The sequence below is a fragment of the Ursus arctos genome, unplaced genomic scaffold, assembly GCF_023065955.2.
Source record: "Ursus arctos isolate Adak ecotype North America unplaced genomic scaffold, UrsArc2.0 scaffold_3, whole genome shotgun sequence".
Taxonomy (NCBI): domain Eukaryota; kingdom Metazoa; phylum Chordata; class Mammalia; order Carnivora; family Ursidae; genus Ursus; species Ursus arctos.
Window position 1 is genome coordinate 11,977,525 of NW_026622985.1, and position 24,621 is coordinate 12,002,145.

Sequence of the window (24,621 nt, forward strand, 5' to 3'; positions counted from 1 at the left end):
GAAACAGCACAGCTCCTTAGTGGGGGAATAAGAGCTAGGGGTCAAGTTCCCCAGTGCTATGACCGGTACTGTATTCTATTATTCTGACTGTTAAAAAAAAAAAAAAAGAATCGATGGGAAAATGAAGTGAATAAAGAGCATTAGTGAGCACCCACACGGAGAAACAACATAAATGACCCCAGCTCAAGGATCCATTTCACTAATTTCAGTAAGAGACATAGAAGGAAAACATTCAAAAATCCTAAATAGTAAAAGTCATCATGCTATATTGATATTACCTGTAATCGATCCCAATGAATCCATCACTGGCTCCATAAAAGGGGTGAAGCAAAGTCTCCGCCTCCCTATCCCGTCCAGGTAGCACGAATACAAGTCAGACAGCAGGAGAATTGCTCGCACAGAGACACAGAGGGCAAAGGGCATAGGAGAGGGTGACATTCATTCCTACTGAGGAGGTGAGTTTTTCTATTGGGGTTGCATGGAAGGCAGAGAGAAACATCTTTCAGTGTACCATTGTGGTCCCTGGAACATTTATGAGGAGTTCTTTCCAGTGCCATAAAAGTGTCCAATTTCTGGAGAGGGGAAAAAAATCTCCGTGTGTGACAATGTCTGTGTTGTCTTGTCGGCTCTTCCCAAGTACTCTTCCCTATTAGCACAGAAAACAGTTAGCACTGATGTAGGCTTGCAGGTGGTCTCAGCTTCTCTGTCAATTCCTTTTGGCTTTGGAGTTGCTTTTCAAAGAAAACCTGCACATAATATTGACCATTATGTCTCTTTTTCAGGTCCTAAACTTTTTTTCACATGAAGGGTCTTTGAGGAAAGTTCCAGTGCATGTCATGTTATAAGATAAAAGGGTTGAGATTATGATAAATCAATGTGACCATGAAAAAGTGTAACAACAAGTGGTCTCTAAGATTACATTTATGTCTAAGGTAATTATCACAGTAAATATAGGAAAGCGCTGAGGAAAGAGACATCATCAGCCAATGACACACACAGTGGCCATGAGCTTGTCTGAACTTCACTGAGTGTGGACACACAGCACCTGTATCCCGACTCCCAGCAGCCAGACCTGGCTGGGTCTTCAAACAGCAGTGACCTAGATAAACCGCAAGGAAGGTGGGAGATCTAAACAGAGATACCTGTTAATTACCCTCTGCCACATTTTAAACTACAATGTCTGATTATTATGTGGATGCTTTAATAACTTCTCTGGTAATAAAAGTGATTAAGTGACTTTCTGGCAGAAACATTATAGAGTTTTTCCATCCCCAAAACCACAGACTGAAAAGCCCAGTTCTCTACAAAGATGTCTTCACAGATCTCTTGACCTTTTCCAAGATACAGATAAGCAGTTTTTCTTTGAACTCCAAGAACTAATGCAGATCTTCCTGGTGCGCTGGCCAGAAGCTGGGAGTCAGGGTCCCCGGTGCCATGCTTCTCCCACCTGACTGCGTATCTGCCAGACGATGGGCTGCCTCTGCTAGATCTCCACTGCTCCTCTCTGCAACCAAGAGTAGAAGGCAGGGTTTCTCCCGGCACTAAGATACCATGATTTACTAGAGATGTTTCCCTAATAATTAATGGATCATCTCTCTCTCTTTTTTTTTTTTTTTTGGTAAGTTTCATTGAGTTGTCTCTAGAGAGTTTTGTTGCTATGTGAAAACCAGGTGTGGTAAGCAGAAAAATGGCCCTCCAAGATGTTCATGTCTTAATCACGGGATCCTGTGAATCTGTTACCTTATCTGGCAAAAGAGACTTTGCAGATGTGATTAAGTTCAGGATTTAAGTTGAGATTATCCTGGATTACCCAGGTGGGCCCAGCGTAATCACAAGGGCTCTTATAAGGGAAAGAGGGAGGCAGAAGAGCCTTTCAGAGAAGGAGATGTGATGACAGAAGCAGAGGTCAGTGATGGGATTGCTGGCCGGGGGCCAGGAGCCAAGGAATGTAACCGCTTCTAGAAGCTGAAAAACAGGGGATTCACTTACATATTCTTCTGTTTGCTTTTTTAAAATGTGATATTCAAAATCTATTGTGAACACTTTTTGGTAAAAGCAGCATCCTCAGGAAGGAATATATTCCTGAAAAGCACTACCCCCCAAAATATTGTGTGTGTGTATGTGTGTGTGTGTGTGTGTGTGTGTGTGTGTAATAACCTTAGCAAACCAGTTTTCTTACCTTACCTGTAAAATGAGAATACTACTTTAGGTTTCGCTTGGGACGTGGCAAATGCATGGCTCAAACTGTAGACATTGTGAATAATGACAAGGATGTGGATGAAGACAATGATGAAGGAGGTGGGGAAGTTGGTCACAACATTGGAGAAACTGAGAAATCCCCCCACTCTCTGCCCTCATCTTTCTGCCTTGAGGAAAAAGCAAAACCTTTGAGCCTTCTCTCAAAGAGAACCCACGTGTGACTGTGAGCAAAGTTCTGGCATCTGCTAGGGCATGCCAGTTCTTTCAGAGAAGGACAAGGCACTGTTCCATTGTTCTCCCTGGCTCCCATTTCAAGATGATATCCTCAGGGTGATCCTGTGTCCTCCTGAAGAAAGAGCTAGGCCTGGAAATCTCTTAGAGAAAGAGAGAAAGAAAAAGAGAACCTCAGGCTCTTGAGTAATGATGATTATGAGGCTCCCCTTCTTTGCCTCCTCCCGCCCCCCGCCAATCAGGCCAGGCAGGACCACAGTAATCGTAAACATTTTGTAATGAAAATCCCTTGTTAAAAGGACTGAAAGTGATCTGTCATTTCATCTGCCCTAACACTTTGTAATATGTGAATGTGCTTTGCTTATACCGAAGATGGTATTGTGCTTTCTGTTTCCATTTCAAAAGGGTGTTAAGCCCTTAGAACTGTGCCAGCCATCAGTGGGTTTGCAAAGAACAGAAATGTGCCTAATAACTGTCTTCCAATATGGCTGATGCTCATGTGAATATCCCTAGTGACTCTATCCAGCAAAGCAGAGAGGGTTGTGTTTGTTTTCCTTTACCACTGTTGTTGCAGAAAGCATGCTATAAACTGAGACCAGCTATAAAATAGGAATAAGTAATAAAAACAATTGTAAAACACATTGCAAACATGAAGTGCCATACAAATAATTTAAGTAGTAAGTACCCCCTGGCTAGTCTACAGCATGGTTCATAAATCCACACATAGATAAGACACAGCTGCCAGGGAATATTGTAGAATGCAAATAACAGACAGACCTGGGTTCAAATCCTGACTAATCCTGACTGATCAGCTGTTTAACCTTGAACGCATTGCTTCACCTCTCTGAACTTTAGTTTTCTTGTGTGTAAGTTGGTGCTAAGTGATATCTGTCCTGTAGGGTTACTGTGAATCTCAAAGTAACCAGTTGTGTTCTCAGTACTTGGCATACAGACTGGCAAGTTGAAGGTCCCCTTAAATGTATGTCTCCTCTCCCACAAGGCTAGATGACAAAAGTTATTGTCTAAGAACTCTTGAGAAAGAAATTTAAGGGGAAAAAAGTCAAAGAAAAAGCAGAAAGAATGGGAGAAATAAATAAATTGATATAAAGACCATGATCACACTTGGACACTAAGGGGTAAGATGGTTCTTAAGACCTTGACTTCACTCAAAGGCACATTTAGGCTGGAAAATCGACTTTCTTTTCTTGTATCTATGTTCTAAGATACCCTCTCAGGCCACTACGCCCAAATACAGCTTCTTTATTTTTGTTTCAAAATTTTTATTAAAAAGCATTAAAAGTCTTCGAAGTTCCATCCCATCCCCCCCTAACCCATCGTCCTTCCCATCTCAGAGAAGGCTACCAACCTGAGGCTGGCATGTACTCTCTTTCTCTGTGGTTTTTAAATTTTATTTCACAGTCTTTGCTCAGACATAATATGTAACAATGCAACTGAAATGTATGTATGTTAATGGTATATTACAAGTAGCCTATCACAGATTTTTGTTCATGTAACTTATTTTCAAGATTTATTCAGGTGATGAGCACTGGGTGTTATACACAACTAATCAATCATTGAACACTACATCAAAAACTAATGATGTATTATACGTTGGCTAATAGAACTTAATTTAAAAAAAGATTATTCAGGTGGATAGATGTAGATTTAGCTTTTTATTTGGAACGCTTTCCCTCAACTTTCTTAATAATCACAGTTTATTTTCCTCGTGCCTCTATGGGTGAAGATTTAATTGTTTCTTATTTTTCTTATTATAGATGTTATATAAGATTGTCCTTGGATACGCCCTTTTTGCACGGCTGCCAGAACATCCTAGGAAGTGGAATTGCTGCAGAGTACGATCTGCTCGTCTGTAACTTGACCAGATAATGCCAAGTGACCATCTGAAAAGGTTCAAGCAACTCAGACTTCCCCTAGCTGTGTACATGAGTTTCCTTACCCTACGTCCTCATCCACACTTAGTAATACCAGACTTCCAGATGTTTGATAGTCAGGTGGGTGAGCCTTGATAGATCAGCTTTGTTCTATTTTGCAGGTATCTGAGCGTCAGTGATGTCAAGTATCACTTCATATGTTTGGGGACATTTGGGTTTACTCTTCTATAAAATGTCTGCTCAGATACTTTTGTCAATTGTTCTTATTCTTTAAATAATCTGGAGACCAATCATAAATTACTTTTTCTGTTTGTGTCATTTATTTGAACTTAGCTCATGGTGTCTTTTCTGATACAATTGTTTTCTATGTTTTTAGTCAAATTTATCAATATTTCTGTTATGGTTTGTGTTTTGGTTCTTTTTTTATTTTATTTTATTTTATTTTTTATGTGACAGAGAGACAGCCAGCTAGAGAGGGAACACAGCAGGGGAGTGGGAGAGGAAGAAGCAGGCTCCCAGCGGAGGAGCCCGATGTGGGACTCGATCCCGGAATGCCGGGATCACGTCCTGAGCCGAAGGCAGCCGCCCAACGACTGCGCTACCCAGGCGCCCCTGTGTTTTGGTTCTTGTTTAAGAAATATTTGCAACCGGAAGTAAGAAATATATTTTCCTGCATGTGTTTTTTTTTCCTAAAATTTTAAAGTTTTTCTACTATTGAGTCTTTAAACCATTGGAATTCATTGTTGTTTGTATATGATATAATTTCCTTTTCTCCATATGGATTGCTAATTTTCCCAGTATCATTTACTGAATCTTTTACTATTCCCATAGTACTTTGTGATGTTACTTCTCTCAAAAACAAGTTTCTATATACAAGGAGGCTTATTTTCTGGCTTTCTAGTCTTTCCATTGGTAGGTTTATCTCTTCTTAAGCTTTATAAAAATCTTAATTCTGCATGGTGAATCCCCCATAATTATTATCATTATTGTTATTATTATATTAAAAATTATTTGGCTATCCTTGGCTACACTTTAATATAAATTTGAGACTGGGCCTGTCAAATTTATTTTAAACTCCTACCCAAATTTTTTGTTAGAATTGAGTCTGTTATCCATTATAGAGAAATTTATGATACTGAGTTGTCTTATTCATGAACATGGTATATTACTAAATTTAGTTTCTTCTCTTAGTTCCATAACAAAGGCTTATATTTATATTTTTCCTATGGTCTTACACATCTTTTGTTAGTATTCCTTAGGTCGTATTGTTGATAGTTAAGTATTTCTATATACCTTATACATTTTGCATTATTTGCAAATTACAACATTTATAAATTACCATTTCTAATTGGTTGTTACCGGTATCTGTGAAAACAATTGATATTATGCCCCAAAAGTTTACTGAAATCTTACTAGTTTTAATAGCATATTTATAGATTTTTAAGTTTTTTTCTGCTATGCAAAATAGCATTAAGTAGTTACAGAATTAAGTGATTTACAGTGCAATTACAGAATGCAGAATGCAGAGAACTACAGGACAGGAAAAGGCTTGGAGCTTAACAGTCAGACAGACCCAGATTCAAATTCTGCCTCCGATTAACCACGTGTCTTTGAATGCCTTGCTTAAACTCTCTTAGCTTCAGTTTTCTTATGTGTAAAATGGGGTAAACTATCTTACAGGGTTTCTTTGAGTCTTAAATTAACTAGCAATAATAATTGTTAACATTAAGAACACCTAAAATGCATACCCTGTGCCAAGTCCACCAAACACACTGAAGATACCCTAATACTTTCTTTTATTTTTCTATCTCTCTAGCTCCTTCTCTACACACACACACACACACACACACACACACACACACACACACACACATTTATGCTGTGGAAATATGCTAGAGGAAAATAGACAAATATCAGATGTCATTCCCCAAGGGCTTGGTGGGATAAGAGGTTTGCTGGGGAGGTTAATACTCAGAAAATGATTCACGCTCAAGATTTCTAATCCTACCTTAGCCTTGTCTGGCTCCAGTTACAGTGTGGATCTCTGAAAATTCCAGGAAATACTCACCAAATCCTTAACCAATCCCCACCACCAGCTTACCAAAAACAATCTCTTGAGACCCTCCTTTGTCCTTGAAGGAGCTATTAAAACCATCGTGTCCAACGTGAACACAACTGAACTGCACCTCACCAGGGAAACTCTCTGGATAGAAGATGAAAACAATCCAGTGGAACTAGGAGGAGCCCCAGCATTGACTCAGGCAGCTTTCAATTCGACTGTGGAGGGAATCCAAACTTTCACATGATTATTAGTGAATGCAGAGTTACGAAGAAAGAAGAGGGACTGAAAAGGGAAAACATTTCTGCATTTCAAAAAGTATGTCAACAATCTAAGTTTGCCAAAGGACAGCTAGTCAACAAAATGCCAGTAGTGTATTTAGAATATGTATAGGACTAGTGGTCCTGCGGAAAGTAAAAGTGAACAACTCTGACTCCCATGTGGGTGCTTGTTGCACGACTGACACAAGTCGTTTATCTCCCGAGGGTGTCACACAGCCCTGGTCTTGGTTTGGGGGTTCCTCCTCCTTACTCTGCCCGTACCACCTGGGAAGCTTTTAGTCTGGGTTGGGGAGGTGGAACTCCTAACTAAGATGACCCTGGCCACAGAGGTTAGGGTGGGCATGTGACTACTTTGACTGCCTCAGGGCAAGTCTTGGAACTTGGCATGGAAACCCTAGAAGAGCCTCCGTTCCTCAGCTCAGGTGTGACAACGTGAGCCTGGGGCTGCTGCAGCCCTATCTATTCTATCCGTTTCCCGAGGCTGTTGTAACAAATTACCACAAACTTTGTGACAGAAAACAACAGGAATCTATTTTCCCACAGTTCTGGAGACCGAATCAAGGTGTCATCAGGGCTGTGCTCCCCCCAGAAGCTCTAGGGGAAGATCCTTTCTTGCCTCGTCCAGCTTCTTGGCTTGTGCCTCCATTGCTCAAGTCTCTGCCACCATCTTCACACAGCCTGCTCCTCTCTCTCTTTCCCTCTTCTGACTCTTACAAGAAAACTCGTCATTGGATTTAGGGCCTACTTGGGTGATCCAGGATGATTTCATCTCAAGATCAGCAATTAGATCTGCAAAGAACCCTTTTCCAAATAAGGTGCCATTTGCAGGTTCTGGGGATTTTGATGTGACATGTATTTTTGGGTGCCACCATTAAACTCACTACTGCCACCGTGAAGGGAGTCTGTTCTGAGAATGCAGCCAACTCAGAGGAAGTAGGGCCAAGAGATGGAGAGAGAGGAGGCGCCTGGGTAGCGCAGTTGTTAAGCGTCTGCCTTTCGCTCAGGGTGTGATCCCGGCATTCCGGGATCGAGTCCCACATCGGGCTCCGTTTCGGGATCAAGTCCCACATTGGAATCCTCCGCTGGGAACCTGCTTCTTCCTCTCCCACTCCCCTGCTGTGCTCCCTCTCTCGCTGGCTGTCTCTCTGTCACATAAATAAATAAAATCTTAAAAAAAAAAAAAAAAAAAGAGAGAGAGAGATGGAGAGAGAAATCTCGGGGCTGGTCACCCACATGAGGACCTGCATCAAACTGTGCCTGAAATCAACCCTACGCCTGTTGTGTGAGTTGTGGGATTCAATTATTTTTTCCTTAAGCTGGTTTCAATTTTTTGTTTTTGTTTTTGTTCACATTCTAAAAAGTCCTCACAAAACAGCAGAGTTAAGAGAATATTTCCCATCAGGAGACCTATTTTTGCTCTTTCGAACAGAAGGAATATCTGTGGGATTCTATGTAATTGAGGAAGATTCAGAAAGTTTCCCTTCAGTGACATGCTCTGCAAGTGCTCCTTTATCCCCTCACGTGCCTGCTGTGTGGCTGTGCAAACCCCTGAAACAAGCTCTTCACTCTCCTACTGCTTGGGGGTGCAAAGTTTCCTTTGGGCCTTGAAAAAAGAGAGATGTTCTTCTCTCAAAAAGGCAGGGTGGGAGAGTGAGAAGCCAAAGATCTGGGGATCAACAAAACCTGAACTGGAATCCAGTTTGGCTGGGCTGGGCTGGGTGACAAAGTATGTTTGAGCCTTAGATACCAAAAGCATAAAATGAGGACCTTCCTCACGGCATCACACGGTGCTTCTGAGGATGAGCAGAGGAACACAAGGATAAGAAGAAGAAAGGATGTCTTGTGGATTCTCCTTGCCTCTGCCCACTGACCCTGCGTGTGCTGGAGGGAAGGGCAGTGGAGGTGAAGGTGGAGGGGCAGGTGCTGGGTGGGGACTAACGTCTCCTGAGTGCCTTGCTCCCCACTACTGGGCTGCAGGAGGAGGTCATCTCTGCATTGCAGAGACGAAAACCCCAAAGCGCAGAGTGTTATGTAACATTCCCAGTTCACACAGGTAGTAAGTGGCCAAGCTGGAATTTGAACTCAGGTTGGTCTGACTTCAAAGTTCACGCTGTTTACATTACTCCACCCTCTCTCATGATACCTAAAGAGGAGGCAGCCAGGGCAGAGAAAATACTAACATCGAGCAGAGAAATAAAACTAACACTTACATAAGCTTACTACGAGCCAGGAGTGCTGCTAAATGCTTTTTTAAATTTGAATATTTATAAAAATAGCTAATGTTTATTGAATGCACACTCTGTGTCAGGCTGTGCTGTGAGAGCTTTATATGCAGTATTGTATTTAAACCTCATAACAGCCCTTTGAAAAAGGCACTGTTGTTGCTCTTGTTGGTATTCTTAGTTCCACGTTCCAGATAAAGAAATGGTGGCCCATTGGGATGCCTGGGGGGCTCAGTCGGTGAAGCACCTGCCTTCAGCTGAGGTCATGATCCCAGTGTCCTGGGATCAAGTTCCGCAACAGGCTCCCTGCCTCTCCCTCTGCCTGCCGCTCCCCCTCCTTGTGCTCTCTCTCTCTCTCTCTCTGACAAATAAGTAAATAAAATCTTTAAAAAGAGAGAAAGGGTGGCCCAGAGAGGTTGAGGAAATGACACATGCTAGGAAGGAGCAGGGCGGGAACCCAGGAAGTAGCCTGCAGAGCTGTTCCCTGTAGGTGCAGGACACTGCTCCAGGGGGCCTGGGACTCCATGGATCATTGCCATTCCCATCCTAGGAGGCAAGCAGCTTGCCCAGACTGCGCGTTAGAAAGGCCATACCACCCTTTTCCAGCCTGTCCCCCTGTGGCACCCGCATTCAGATTCAGCCCTGCCAAGGAGCACTGCATGTGGCCTCCACCCTCAGTTGGCCTGGCGCACCCACACACCCTGGGCCCTGGGTGGGGGGCGCTGCAGAGCCTCTCTCTGTGGCTTCTTGAGTGGGATTGGAAGTCTCTGCCTACAAAGAGTTAAGAACCGAAGGGAGGAGGTGGAAAAGCCTTGTCTGCACAGGGCTGGGGGATTTTTGCTACTGTTGTTCTAACACTGGAAGGTACAAAATGTTCAGCCAGTAAGTCCATTTCAGAATGCAGGGGTCCTGTGTGAGTTTTAGAAGAAAGCCTGTTAACACCTTCGAAGTATCTAGGTTCAGGGTTCCAGACCTGAGCCACATTATACTTTTGAATATTATTTGGGGAAATCCTTGGCACAATAAATGAGACTTGTTTCTACTCTTAGTTTTAGTATCACAATCCTAGTTTTGATATTAGATACAATTTTTGATCTAATATTTGATATTAGAACAAACCATGCATGGGATAAAATGCTGTCCCAGTGTGAAGGCTGATCTTGTTTATTTTTCTCGCTGAGGCCAGGCCTTGCCTGTGCACACTGGTCATCATGCAGTGATGACAGATGAAAATCGGGGCAGGCGTTAAGGATGAGGCCCACCCCACGTGGCCCCAGGACCCACATATCACAGGGTTTAGTGGTGAGTGGGGTTTGCACTGTGGCCCTGACAGGCAGCTCTCCCGGTTTGCTTTAAGCTCTGTATCCAATGCTATTGGATTTCTCTAAAAATCACACTTTACAGGGATCTTTCTTGGAGAGTCATAGAAAAACCTTCAAAATAAAGTCATTTCACTTAATTCGGACAAGCTCATTATAACAAAATGGATATGAATAATGCCTGTAGGATTGGCATGTGATTTAAATTGATGTAAAGAGTTGGAATTTAATGGATTAAAGATCCAAATGTGAGGCCTGAAACCATAAAAATTCTAGAAAAGAGCAAAGGCAGTAATTTCTCAGACAACAGTCATGGCAACATTTTTCTAGAAATGTCTCCTTGAGGCAAAGGAAACAAAAGCAAAAATAAACTATTAATACTATGTCAAAATTAGAAGCTTCCATACAGTGAAGGAAACAATTAACAAAACAAAATGACAACCGATAGCATGGGAGAAGATATTTGCAAATGACATATCTGATAAAGGGTTAGTATCCAAACTATACAAAGAACTTTCACAACTCAACACCAAAACACCCCAAATAATCCAATTAAAAATGGGCACAAGACATGAACAGGCATTTCTCCAAAAAAGACATACAGATGGCCAACAGACACATGAAAAGTCACTCAAAATCACTCATCATGGAAATACAAATCAAAACCACACAAGATATCATCTCACACCCATCAGAATGGCTAAAATGAAAAACAAGAAACAACAAGTGTTGGTGAGGATGTGGAGAAAAAGGAGCCTTCGTCCACTATTGGTAGGAATGCAAACTGGTGCAGCCACTGTGGAAAACAGTATGGAAGTTCCTCAGAAATTAAAAATAAAATCACCAATAGGATCCAGTAATTCCACTATTGGGTATTTACCCAAAAAATAGGAAAACGCTAACTTGAAAAGATATATGCACTCCTATGTTCATTGTAGCATTATTTACAATAGCCAAATTATGGAAGCAACACAAGTGTCCATTGACAGATGAATGGATATAGAAGTGCCATATTTATACAATGCAACATTACTCAGCCATTAAAAAAAGGAATGAAATCTTGTCATTTTTAGCAACATGGATGGATCTAGAGGGTATAATGCTAATGATGAGAAATAAGTCAGTCAGAGAAAGACAAATACCAAACAATTTCACTCATACGTGGAATTTAAGAAACAAATGAACAGAGATAAAAAGAGATAAATAAAAAGACTTAAATATAAAGAGCAAGCTGGTGGTTACCAGAGGGGAGGTGGGTGGGGGGATGGGTGAAATAGGCGAAGAGGATTAAGAGCACACTTCCTGTAATGAGCACTGAGTAATTTATAGAACTGTTAAATCACTGTATTGTATACCTGAAACTAATACAACACTGTACATTAATTATAGTGGAATTATTTAACTAAAATAATGGAAATAATAATAATGGAAATCATAGTGGAAAATTTTAACTGAAAAAGAGTAGGGACTTTAAGTTTTATATACCATTTCCTATCTTATTTAAATAAAGTATAATTTTTTAAAAGAACAATAACAGATATCATCAAATTTTAAAATTATCATAAAACTATGATTTTTAATGTGCAAGTGCCAATCATAGTTTTCGGAAGCCATGTAAGTATTTGGTAACAAGGAATATATGCGGTGAATGATTAGCTAACAATCAAAGTGTCTGTTTGGTGTATGCTGATAAACACAAATATTACAGATAATCTGGATCACACTAATGGTTTCAGTTTTTATTTTTATTTTTTAAAGATTTTACTTACTTATTTGAGAGAGAGAGCAAGAGAGAGCATGAGCAGGGGGAGAGGCAGATGGAGAGGGAGAAGCAGGGAGCCTGATGCAGGACTTGATCCCAGGACCCTGGGATCATGACCTGAGTCGAAGGCAGACGCTTAACCGACTGAGCCACCCAAATGCCCCTGGTTTCAGTTTTTAAAATGATTAGTAATTGTGAGTGAGGACTCGAGGTCTATTTGTAAAACGGCCTAAGACCAGCATCCTGTAGGACTGAAGATAGAGTCGGTACCAAAGCTGGGAATTCGTCCTGTAAGCCTGGATGAGTCTCTGCACCAATCCAACCTCAGGGCCTGGGAGCTGGCATCACTCAGGAGAACCAACGTCAACTTTAGGATCTGAATTGATTCTCCATTTGCACATATGCTTTCTTGGAATGCCTTAGCTCTGATCAATATTAACCTCCAAGCAGATATGAACAAGAGAAAGCCATTTCTTGATTTCTGCCCCCATCTTGTCACTGTGGACTTTACACCATCCTGTCATTCAGAACTGCTATTTTGTGAATTTAAACTATGAGTCCTTTTTTGTGGGGAGAGGGACTCATCATCTTTCTTTCCTATAAAATCCCTGTAGGCCAATGTGATAAACCTTATCTGCAAAACCGCTCTTATAAAAAGAGCCATCTCCTCATGAATATATGTGCTTCCCAAGGCTCCCCCTCAAGCCCCAGTGCATCACACTGATGCCTCTTGAAAGCCCTAGATAATAAATAGATCACCATTTCTTATTCAATCAAAATGGTTTCTTTTAAATTTCCAATTTAGTCTTGCCTTATAGTCCCTTTTATAATTATTTTTAGATTGGGTGAGTCAGAGTTCCATGATAGGTCCCTGGAAACCTCTCTGGGTCTTCCTAGAAGGAAACATTTCTAGAATGGGAAGAGAGAAATATGGTAGAGGAGCCCTCAAGCATCAGTATCATTTATTCAAAAGACCAGTTTGGAACACACCAGCTAAGGTGATAAATAGAGCTTGTCACTGAGAGTCAAGCAACACAGATGGTGTTCAAAAGTGATGGTCAGGGGCGCCTGGGTGGCGCAGTCGTTAAGCGCCTGCCTTGGCGTGATCCCGGCGTTATGGGATCGAGCCCCACATCAGGCTCCCCCGCTGGGAGCCTGCTTCTTCCTCTCCCACTCCCCCTGCTTGTGTTCCCTCTCTCGCTGGCTGTCTCTGTGAAATAAATAAATAAATAAAATCTTAAAAAAAAAAAGTGATGGTCAAGGAATTATACGGAGAAAATTGATCAAGTCTATGCAATTCATGTGCTGCCAGGGAGGAGGGGTTGTCCCAAACTGGCGGACAGCTGGAAGCAACTCCACAGAGAAATACTTTTAGATAAAATTCAGAGGCTTTAGTTTAAAAGGCAGAATGTTTCGTGTGGAGTATATATATTCTTTCATTAACCAAAAGTTACACTATTTCTTATTGTCTTGTATCCACCCAACACACACCACACATTTAAATCTCCTGCCTGGCCCCATTAGGATTTGAGTTAGCAGATCCTGTGACTTTGATTTCTGAAATCAGGTAAGAAAATGATCTTATGAAATAATTATACAAAGTGATTCCACTTATTATTTTCAACCACAGAAAATTATCAGGTGAAAAGGAAGAGAAATAGCTAAATGAAGAACTAGTTTCATGAATGATGGTAGGACTTGCAGGCTCTCCTTAAAGGCTATGGCTCAGAATCCATAGAAAGTTCTGGAAACACCACAGAGAACAATATTGAACTGTGTTGGTCGGTTGTTCTATGGGCCCTAGAGGTTGAGGACTTGTGATTGTCTTCAGTGATTGAACTGGTCCCAGGCAGAAGTGATCAGATGGGCTGCAAGTCTGTTTGAAAATGCTCTCTCCCTGGAGAAGCAGTGGTGGAGGCCCAGGGATGACGCTGACCCCCTCAGGGATCCTCCAGGAACTCCCAGGGTGGGAAGAGGCTATAAAGCGTTGTTTGATCTGGCACGGTGCATCATGTCATCATTACAGGTTGGGCTCGCCAAGACTGTTACAGGCTCTGGATTGAAATACTGGCCTATACATAAGGTCTGACTGGCTGGGTTTGTGCTGTTCTGGATCCCAGCCCTTTCCATGAAAAACTATGTGTAAGGTCACCTTGTTGTATGGCATCGTGAGCTAGAAAGACATGCTGGGAATAACTGTGGAAGTCATTCAAGGTAACACCCCCAGATACAATGCAGGTCTTTCTACCCAGCCACCCTGCTTGGTCTTTTGATTCTCTCAGATACTATAATTCATGGCAGTTGATTTCTCTAAGTCAGAATACACCATGCAAGGCCAATGGTATGAGCAGGGGTCAAGGCTCCCACGGTGGGAGTGACCTCCATGGGCCATGCTATGCCAAGTTCTTCATGATCTAGCTCCCTGCCTACTGCACACCTCCTTCTCTTACTGCTCTCTGCTTTACATTTTAGATTCTAGCCATGCCATGATGTAGGAGGTCCCCATGTGAGCCATGTTACTCCTTGACCCCTGACCATTGCTCATGCACTCTGCTTGGAACACTTGACTGCCTCCTCTTTAAGTCTTTCTAATCCCATAAGACCAACCACAGGTCCCACCTCTTCCAGGAAGTCTTCCTGATCTGCCCCTATCAAGGCCTGAATTACACATGCCTTATCTCTGCCCCTTTACCCTTTGCTTATTTCTATCACTTCTATTTATCATATTACATTATAGTTACCAGTTTATGTCTATCAGTCTCAAAATTATGACCCCACCCAGGACAAGCATTGTGTCTTCTTCATCTTTGTACCTCAATGCCTAGCATAGGACACACAGTTAGCATTAAATCAGTGACTGCAGAGAGAATGAGTGAGGAGGGGATTTGAGAACCAACATGCAGCCGTCATCTACTATGTACAAGATACTGTGTCAGATGTGTTATGTTATTTAATCTCCACCAAAAAATATGCAAAGTGGGCATAATTATCCAAACTCATCAAATGAGGAAAATGCGGCTAATAGAGGAGCAATACTTCTCTTTAGGTCCCATAAATAGTAAGTGACAAGAGCATCTTTTGAATCAAAGCCCCCAGGACTTGAAAGTCTGTGCTTTCTTCAAAATACCATCACTCACTCCCTGGTGGCCCTGATGTGAAGTGCCCAGGCTGGGTGTACCACAGTCAGGTAGGGGAAGTCAGCATAACAAGACTCTTTTTGGCGAGGGTCTCTTGCTTTTGATGACCCATGTCTGACCACTGCATGGATACGGTTGGGAGAATCAGTGCCTCCAATAGCCAATCACCTTGGAAGAATTGCCCAGGAGTCAGGCTCCCCTCTTCACCCCTGTATGACCTCAGGGTTATTGCCTCAAATTTTTTTATAACTTCACTTCCTACAGATAGCATTTAGCTTTTATAAAACCCACCCAATTCGTTATCTGCTCACATTTCTCCAGATGTTTCACCTCCCACTCCTGTCTTTCTTAATGACTCTAGGGGGTTGATTACCATCAGGGTTAAAGCTGTCAAATTATTCTTGGCTCTATTCCACTTCTTCTTCTTCTTCTTTTTTAAAATCCATCTCCAAAATTCAATTCAAAATCTTCACCAATGGATCAATAATCTTCTTTTTCTAATTTTAGTCAATTCACAGTACTAGAGCCATACAATGGAGAATAGTTTCATTTCCCTTTGATTCTACTCATCCTAAAGGTTTTGCTGTTGACTTTGCCTCTGGGTGCACTTTCCTCTCCCTGCTGCTCTCACAGAGCCAGAGGGCTGGGAAGGAGAGAAGAGGCTGATCTCCTTCGGGGAGGGTCTTCATATGCCAGTCTAGGCTTCTTTGGTTTCAGTTGTTTGGCAGAGGAGGGGAAAGGATATTCCTGGGATATTCCAGCAAAGTTTTACCTGTTGATCAGGTATAAATATGTAAATGCATATCTGTTGATCTTCAGAAAGTGAAGAGTGAAGGCACATATTTTTATTCATGCAATAGATTTCATGGTGCTGGCAGATTCCCTTTGTTCTAGATGCCACAGTCTATCCACATAGCTACACAGAAACGTGACAAGTGAAACGCAACTTGAGGTTCACAGAATCATCACAAAAACCTCACTGAATCCAAACCCCGGAGGCTGGCTGCTCAGCCTGGCTAGAGCCTATCCATAGCTCTTCCTGCCACGGGGACAAGACTAGATAGTTCTGGAATTAATCCTGATGTTAATCTCAAGACTCACTTTTACTAACAAAATTGACAATGGGAAGCAGAAGATGTGGCTTTCTCTCCACTTGGATTTTACCGTCTCCAAGGTTCTGAATTTATTCTAGAGGGGTGGTTTCTTGGAGTAGCAGGAAAAGGACACTGAAGCAAATCTCAATTTTAAGGCCTCAGGAAAGAGCCCCAGTTGTTCCCTGGTTACATACCAATGGAAATTTGCAACTCTCTCCTCCATTCGGAGACCCAGAATCTTAGAATAACCTCTAGGATATACCCCACAGCACAGCATTATCTAAAATATTTAAAATAATTAAATATTTATATTGCACTTAACATTTTACAAAGCACATTTTCATTTAGTACTTCTTTTGTGCAACCATAAAAACTCTGCATTGAGTCCAAGCTAGGGCTGTGACACATGATGAAGCTGTATATTATGTTCTCTTTTGACTATTGTTACATATTTTCACAGACATAAAGTTAGAGGCCACCATATGAATTGTGCATTCACAGAACAAGAATTAGTTTTGGAAGATGTAAGTAAACCTTTTTTTTTTTTTAAGACCTTGCAACTTCCTCTCAAATGACTCTTTCCATGTATATGCTCCACACTAAGGCTGAAATTATCTACATGATATCAATTGTTTTATTTCCAACCTACGGTAAACATTATTAATGTTTTTCATGCATGGTAGCTACTTACACACATACATACACACAAACACACACATACACGGTAACAGCATGCTTCTTGTGATGCATTTTCTATGAATAAAAATGTCCTATCTTGGTGATAAAGGAGATGGGGTGATTGCGTACACACACATATTAGATAAGATTTAAAAATAAAAATTTGTTTTCTAGCAAAGGATTGTAATGAAAACTTTCTCAGGACTAATTCATTGTATATAAGACAGCTTTAGAGTCATGTTTTAAAATATACTACAGTGCTTTGGCAGACCAGCCTTGTTTGTCAAAAAGGTATTTTTTAAGTCAACAGTGCTTCATAGGCTGATAGGTTTTTATACATTAATTTTTTAATCCAAATATTCAAATCTAAATATTGAATATACTTAATTGGATTCGACTGTATCTGTTTATTTGGCCAGAATGTTATCAGAGTAGATGAAACCAGATAAAACTGTTAATCCAAGGCCACAACTTGTCATCTCTTATCACTCCTTCTGGTGCATGTAATAAGCTGGAGCACACAGACATTTCTCATTTGGTTAAGTTAGATGTTTCCCCAATGCCCTTACGCAAATGTTATCCTCACATTTTCAAAAGAAATTTTAAAATCATGTATGTATTAGTGTGCGAGGGCTGCCATAACAAACGACCACAGCCTGGATGATTTAAACAACAGAAATTAATTTTCTTACAGCTCTGGAGGCTGGAAGTCCCAGATGAAAATGTTGGCAGGGTTGGTTTCTTCTGAGGCCTCCCTCCTTGGCTTGAAGATGGCTGCCTTCTCCCTGTCTTCACAAGGTCTTCCCTCTATACACATCTGTGTCCAAATGTCCTCTTCTTAGAAGGGTACCAGTCCACCAGGCCACCTTCATGACCTCATTAATTACCTCTTAAAGATCCTATCTCCAAATATAGTCACATTTCCGAGGTACTGGGGGTTAGGACTTTGTTGTATGAATTTGGAGGGGGTGGACAGAATTCCCCCATAACAATGTAGTTTAGGTGTCCCTTTGCACAGAGAAGGATTTTAATCCAAGTATCTGCACCTTATTTAAATACTAGATTACTAATTACTTTGGCCCAAGGACCCCAATTGAGTAAGAGATATAAAACCCAGTAGTCACACTGGCTATATGGTGGCATAAAGATCAAACTGTGGGGTCTTATGCTTTCAACCACAGTACTTCCCAAAGCATTCACTCTCAGAGGGCAAAGTTTAGGCTCACTTAATTCGTTTGTGCAGCAAAAAGAGAAAAACTCTTGGGACAGTCACAGTGAAGCTGGCCTTTCTTCCTTGAAGGATGGCCACCTCCCTACCCACTCCCATCTTGAAAATGAAATCTTCAGATGACCCTCTCTCACCAAATCCAAGAGCTCCCATAATTTTCTTAGGCCTTTAGGGAATGTTTCACGGTGGTAAGATAGCAACTAACTTCTATCCAAGAATTGAAATAGTTAACCAAAGTGGGTAACTCAGTCCCAGCAGGAGTTTGGGGTACTTCTAAATCAATATTTGGAATGTCTCTTTGAGAATGTCTCCTTTCAGGCACGAATACTAGCAAAACAAGTTACCTATCTCCCTGCCCCACCACCTCAAATTTCTGAAGGGTGGAGATTTTTGTCTTGTTTTTCGGTTTTTGGGTTCTTTCCCTGTTCTCATTTCTGTGCCTGAAGTTCAGTAAATGTGGACTCTGTAATTAAATTCACTCTCTTTAGTGTTGCTTCTTTAGTGACCTGTGCTACATATTTAAGAGGCTCATTTCTTTTCTAACTCATCTTTTCTGCATCTGCCTTAGCTAGAATGTAGGTATTGAAGTTTCTGGCATTCTCTTACGTATCTTTAAGCTCCAGCACCTGATTCAGTCCCCATACACAACAAGTGGCAATCTTATTTGTCTATTGCTCACTGATGGAAAAAAAAGAAAAAAAAATCATATTGCAAATGCAGAGATTTAGAACTCTTTCTTTATGGCAGAATAGTGATAATCGTTGAAGCTGGGTGATGGACATGTGGGTTCATTATTCCAGTGTCTCAATTTGTGTGTATATTTGAAAATTTGTATCATACAAAGTTGAACATGTAAAAAATACAATAGTAAAATATACCATTTGGTGCATCCTAATTTGTTTTAATTTTTAAAATATCCAGTTTATGTTGACTATTTCTAATTTCCCCCCAGACCTCATTATTAAATTTCTGAGTGAAATAAGCTCAAATTATTTATTTAGCACCAGCAGGTTTTCACAGAATTTTGACAGACTAACAATGTTAGCGGACATAGGAGGGATACTCTTCCAGAGTTGTTGTTCCTTAGAGAACAAATTATTATCCCTGATTCAGAAGAGACGTGTAGAAAGGAAAGGTAAGTGTGTGAAAGGGACGCATATCTGGGTTCCTGTTAAGATGTATGCAGTAGGAAACAAAGGCAGCTTGCAGGAAACATGTGCTATAAGCCTCCACCCTTGCCCCATGCCCCAACGGTGGGCAGTCAGGCAATCAGAAGGAGCAAAATATCTAGATCTGCTCTTGAAGGGGTGGGAGAACCCAGTAATGTTTTGAGTGGCCTGGCAAAACATCTTGAATTGCTTCTTAAACCTTTAGGACTTGGCAAAATTCAAAACACGTTTTGCCAGGCACTTTTTCCCTTAATTTTTAAGCCCCTGTGTATTTCAAGGGAAATTTAATCCGTATGTTTCTGATTCATTTACACTTAACTCATCAAAGTGCTGTTTTGTAGGGGTTATTTGATGTCTAAGATGCTGTATGAGCATTTTGTATGTCTTTTTTTTTTTTTTCCCAAACCATAAAGTTGCTTTTTGCCAGCAGTGAGCAGAACTACAACCACTGGAGGCTTGATCTCAATTTTTAACTAAGGACCCACCAAATACAAATGTCTTTTAAATTTCCTAAACATTTTCTCTTGCTTCTACATGAGAGTGCATGGCTTGCCAAAGAGGACCATAACCAGCCACTCAAAAAACACACAAGGAATAAGACAGCTTTCCATGAAGCAGGGATGTTATTTTCAATTAAAGCACAACTTTTCTGCAAGATATTTCACAACCTTCTTCAAATGACTCAGTACGACTTCCGTATTCTTAGATCTTTTGGTATCGGCCTTGTTGTAACAATGATTAAACACTTGATTGTAACAATGATTAAACACTTGATTGCAAAAATTTCTGTATGAATTTGTCTTGCCTGGGTATTCGTCAGGAGTTTTGGTGTCAAACAACAGAAACCAACTCTTATAAAGGAAAATGATATAGAGAATTTACTGAGGGTATATTAGGTAGCAGCAGAATGGATGAAAGGACAGAGAACTAGGACTCGTACTTGGACAATTCCAGGCATCCAGGCACTGCCAAGTTGAATGAGTGGCTCTTTCCCATTCTTGTATCATTAGCCTCAAAACTCAGAGAAAAAGCATTCAATTGGCTCAATTTGCTTCATGTTCATGCTCTCTTGATAGATGGGGGGCAGAGCATTTAACTTCCTATCCCAGCCAAAATGCTCATTGTGGGAGAAGGTGGTTCCCCAAAAGGAAATAGGGAAGGCGAACTGAATGCTATAAGCTTTTCCAGGGCAGGGGCTGTTCTTCATCTTTTTATCCCTAGAGTTTAGGATAGAGCTTGGCATGTGGTCTATGCTTTCAGAGTCCAAATTAATCATAAGGAATCATTCCTTAAAATACAGTTTAATACACTTGCATGACTGACAAATACATTAAAATAGAATTGAGGGGTTTCTGAACAGATAATATGGAGTAAACATATTCCACCCTGTCCACTCCCTGTATATAATGCATAAAACAGCTATCTAAGGATTCTTGAAAGTAAAGAGAAGCAGGAAGATTGGGAAGAAGACCAGAACTCAAAATACCACCAAGCCAATAATAAGTTTACAATTTATATTTCTCCCAGTATCCCCAGACTGCAGCAATATGAGTCTATAGGAACCAAACTCAGAAGGAAGAACGCCTTCTTCTCCATTCATTGGAGCTCTGGTTCCAACACTGTGGAGCGAACCTGTGTTGTCTTTATTCTCTCTGTCCTTTTGCCACTTGTCCCTTAAATAAGGGTGCAGTAGTAGAAATACACAGTAGAGAAGCCCTAACTTCTGGCTGCAGGTCCAGAAAGAGAAGCATCAGGGAACCATATGTAATAGTGATATTGCAGAGAAAGAAGAACCAGGGGAAGCAACACTATAAAGGTGTTTGTGAACCCCTGGGCTCACCATGGATCTGATCTAACTCGTTACACTAGACTCTGAGACCTGAACTAATAGACCACAGTCTGCATCCCAGCATGCCTGCTGGGTGACACCCACATGAGGCAGAACTGGTATTGCAAAGGCTCTGACAACTAAACTGACATTGGATTCACAGCCCATAGCATCTATGTTGGAATTTGCAGCCTGAGCCTACAACATTTTTCATAGGACAGACAAGACCCAGAGTTCCATACACTACAAAATTTATCAGCTTATATAGGAAGCCAGAAAAATCTCATCTTACATGGGAAAAGATAATCATCAGTTGCCAATGTCTCAATGGCACAAATATTGGAATTATCTATTGAAATCTTTAAAGCAGCTATTATACAGATGGTCCAGACAGCAACTGCAAATTTTCTTAAAACCAGTGGAAAAATTAAAATCTCAGCAATGGAAAGAGATATGAGGAACAAACCGCAAAACTTTAGAGCTGGGAAGCAAAATAACAAACTTAAAAACCCACTGTGTGTAGGGCGCCTGGGTGGCTCAGTCGTTACGTGTCTGCCTTTGACTCAGGTCGTGATCCCAGAGTCCTGGGATTGAGCCCCGCATTGGGCTCCCTGCTCAGCGGGAAGCCTGCTTCTCCCTTTCCCCTGCCTGCTGCTCCCCCTACTTGTGCTCTTGCCCTCTGTCAAATAAATAAAATCTTAAAAAACAAACAAACAAAACAACAACTCACTGTGTGGGCACAGCTGCAGAGAGGAGGTATAAGAAAAAAAAAAAAAACATTGGTAAACTTGAAGATAGGTCAATAGAAAATATCCAGTCTGAACAACAGAGAAAAAAAGATTGAAACAAAAAAATGTATAGTGTCAGGAATCTGTGGACCAATAGCTAAAGATTTAATATTTGTATAATTAAGAAGGAAAGGAGAAAAGATGCAGTGATTAAAAAAATTGAAGAAATAATGGCTGAAAACTCCACATTTGACAAAGACAAAAATTGTAAAAAAGGGAAGAAATGGGAAACAGAACTGAAAACAGAAAGAATAAAGAGAAAACAAATATGATAAAACTATATCCAAATATATCAATAATTACATTAAATGCAAATAGCCTAAACATATCAATTAAAAGATAGAAAGAATGAATTTTAAAAAAAGAAGATGACTATAAGAAACTCATTTCAATCAAATATAGTGACATAGGTAGATTAAAAATAAAAGGATGAGAAAAGATATACCATGCACTATACCAAACACTAGTTAAATAAAAGTGAAGTGACTATACTAAATCAGAGGGGATTTCAGACCAAAGGAAATTGCCAAAGAGAAAGAGGACTGTCACATAATTATAAAACAGCTCAATTCACTAAGTAGACATAACAATCATAAACATCTATGCACTTGACAAGACAGCTTCCAAAACAAATGAAACAAAACCTGACAGAATTGAAAAGAAACAGATAAATCCACAATTGCTGTTTGAAACTTTATTTTTTTAAAGATTTTATTTGAAACAGAGTGAGAGAAAGAGCAAGCAGTAGCTGTGGCGGGTGGGGGTGGGGCGGGCAGAAGGAGAAAGAAGCAGACTCCCCACTGAACAGAGAGTCCAACTCGGGGCTCGATCCCAGGACCCTGGGATCATGACCTAAGCCAAAGACAGACACTTAACTGACTGAGCCACCCAGGCACCCCATACTGTTAGAAACTTTAATATTCTTCTCTCAGTAATGAATAGAAATCTCAAGGAAATTAGAAAATATTTTGAACTGGACAAAAATAAAATTACAACATATCAAAATTTATGGGATGCAGTTAAAACAGTGCCTTAAGGAACATTTATAGCAGTAAATTTTTATATTTGAAAAGGAAGAAGTTTCAAACCAATGATCTAATCTTACACTTTTAAAAAGTAGTAAAGGGGGAGCAAAACATACTGAAAGCAAGCAGAATGAAGAAAGTACTAAAGATAAAAACAGAAATCAATGAAATTGAAAACAGGAAAAGAAAAGAGAACATTAATAAAATCAAAAGCTGACTCTTTGGGGGCGCCTGGGTGGCACAGCGGTTGAGCGTCTGCCTTCGGCTCAGGGCGTGATCCCGGCGTTCTGGGATCAAGCCCCACATCAGGCTCCTCCGCTATGAGCCTGCTTCTTCCTCTCCCACTCCCCCTGCTTGTGTTCCCTCTCTCGCTGGCTGTCTCTATCTCTGTCAAATAAATAAATAAAATCTTTAAAAAAAAAAAAAAGCTGACTCTTTGAAAAGATCAAAAGAACTGGTAAAGCACCAACAAGAATGGTAAAGGAAAAAGTGAGAAACACAAATTACCAATACCAGAAATGAAAGATATCACTACAGACCCCACAGACATTAAAAGTTTTTAAAAAAGGAATCCTTCAAACAATACTATGCATCTAAATTTGACCTTAGACCAAATGCAGCAATTCCTTAAAAACCTAAAACTCCCAAATCTATCCCAATATAGAGTAGATAACATGAATAGGCTTAAGAACTCTATATTCTTGCAAATATATGCAAATAATGAACCTAGATGTACACCTTACACTTTATACAAAAACTAACTCAAAATGGATGATAGTGTAAAACCTAAAGCTAAAAAGCTTTTAGAAAAAATAAGGGAGCAAATCTTTGGGACTTGGAGTCAGGCAAAGAGTTCTTAGACATGAAACCAATTTATGTTTCATAAAAGAAAAAAATGATAAACTGAACTTTATAAAAATGAGATATTTTTGCTCTCTGAAAGACACCACTAAGAGAAGGAAAAACAAGGCATAGATTGGGGAAAAACACTCGCAAATCAAATAGTTGGCAGACTATCTTGATCCGATATGTATTCAAAGAAACCTCAAAACTTAACAGTAAGAAAACAAACACCCAACTAAAAACAGGTAAAAGACTTAGACATTTCACTAAAGATGGCAACAAATAAGTACATGAAAATATGTTGAGCATGATTAGCCATTAGGAGAATTCAAATTAAAACCATGCTGGAATACCACTAATCACCTATCAGAATATACAACATTGGAAAGACCAAGTGGTGGACCGCTGGCAGACAGAAAGTGAATGGAGTCATCTGACGGTCTAAGTGTCCTAGGGGGTGGGGGAATGGGATAGGCTGGTGATGGGTATTAAGGAGGGCACGTATTGCGTGGTGCACTGGGTGTTATACGCAAGTAATGAATCATGGAACTTTACATCAAAAACTAGGGAGGTACTGTATGGTGACTAACACAATATAATAAAAAATATTATAAAAAAAAAGAAAAAAAATAAAGGAAATGGGATTTTACTTTAACTGATCTCAACAGATGCACAGTAGGGAAATGAAATGAGTCATTAAGTTGTCCCTCCTTTGACCCGTCTGAATGCAATACTAACGCTTATTGAAGGGGAGTAGGAGTTTAGGAAATACTCATAAGAAAAGTAATCCACTCAAATACTTAAAGCTTAAAAGCCAACCACATTGCATTTCGGTTAAGGCATTCAGGCTGGTGCATTATAATTAG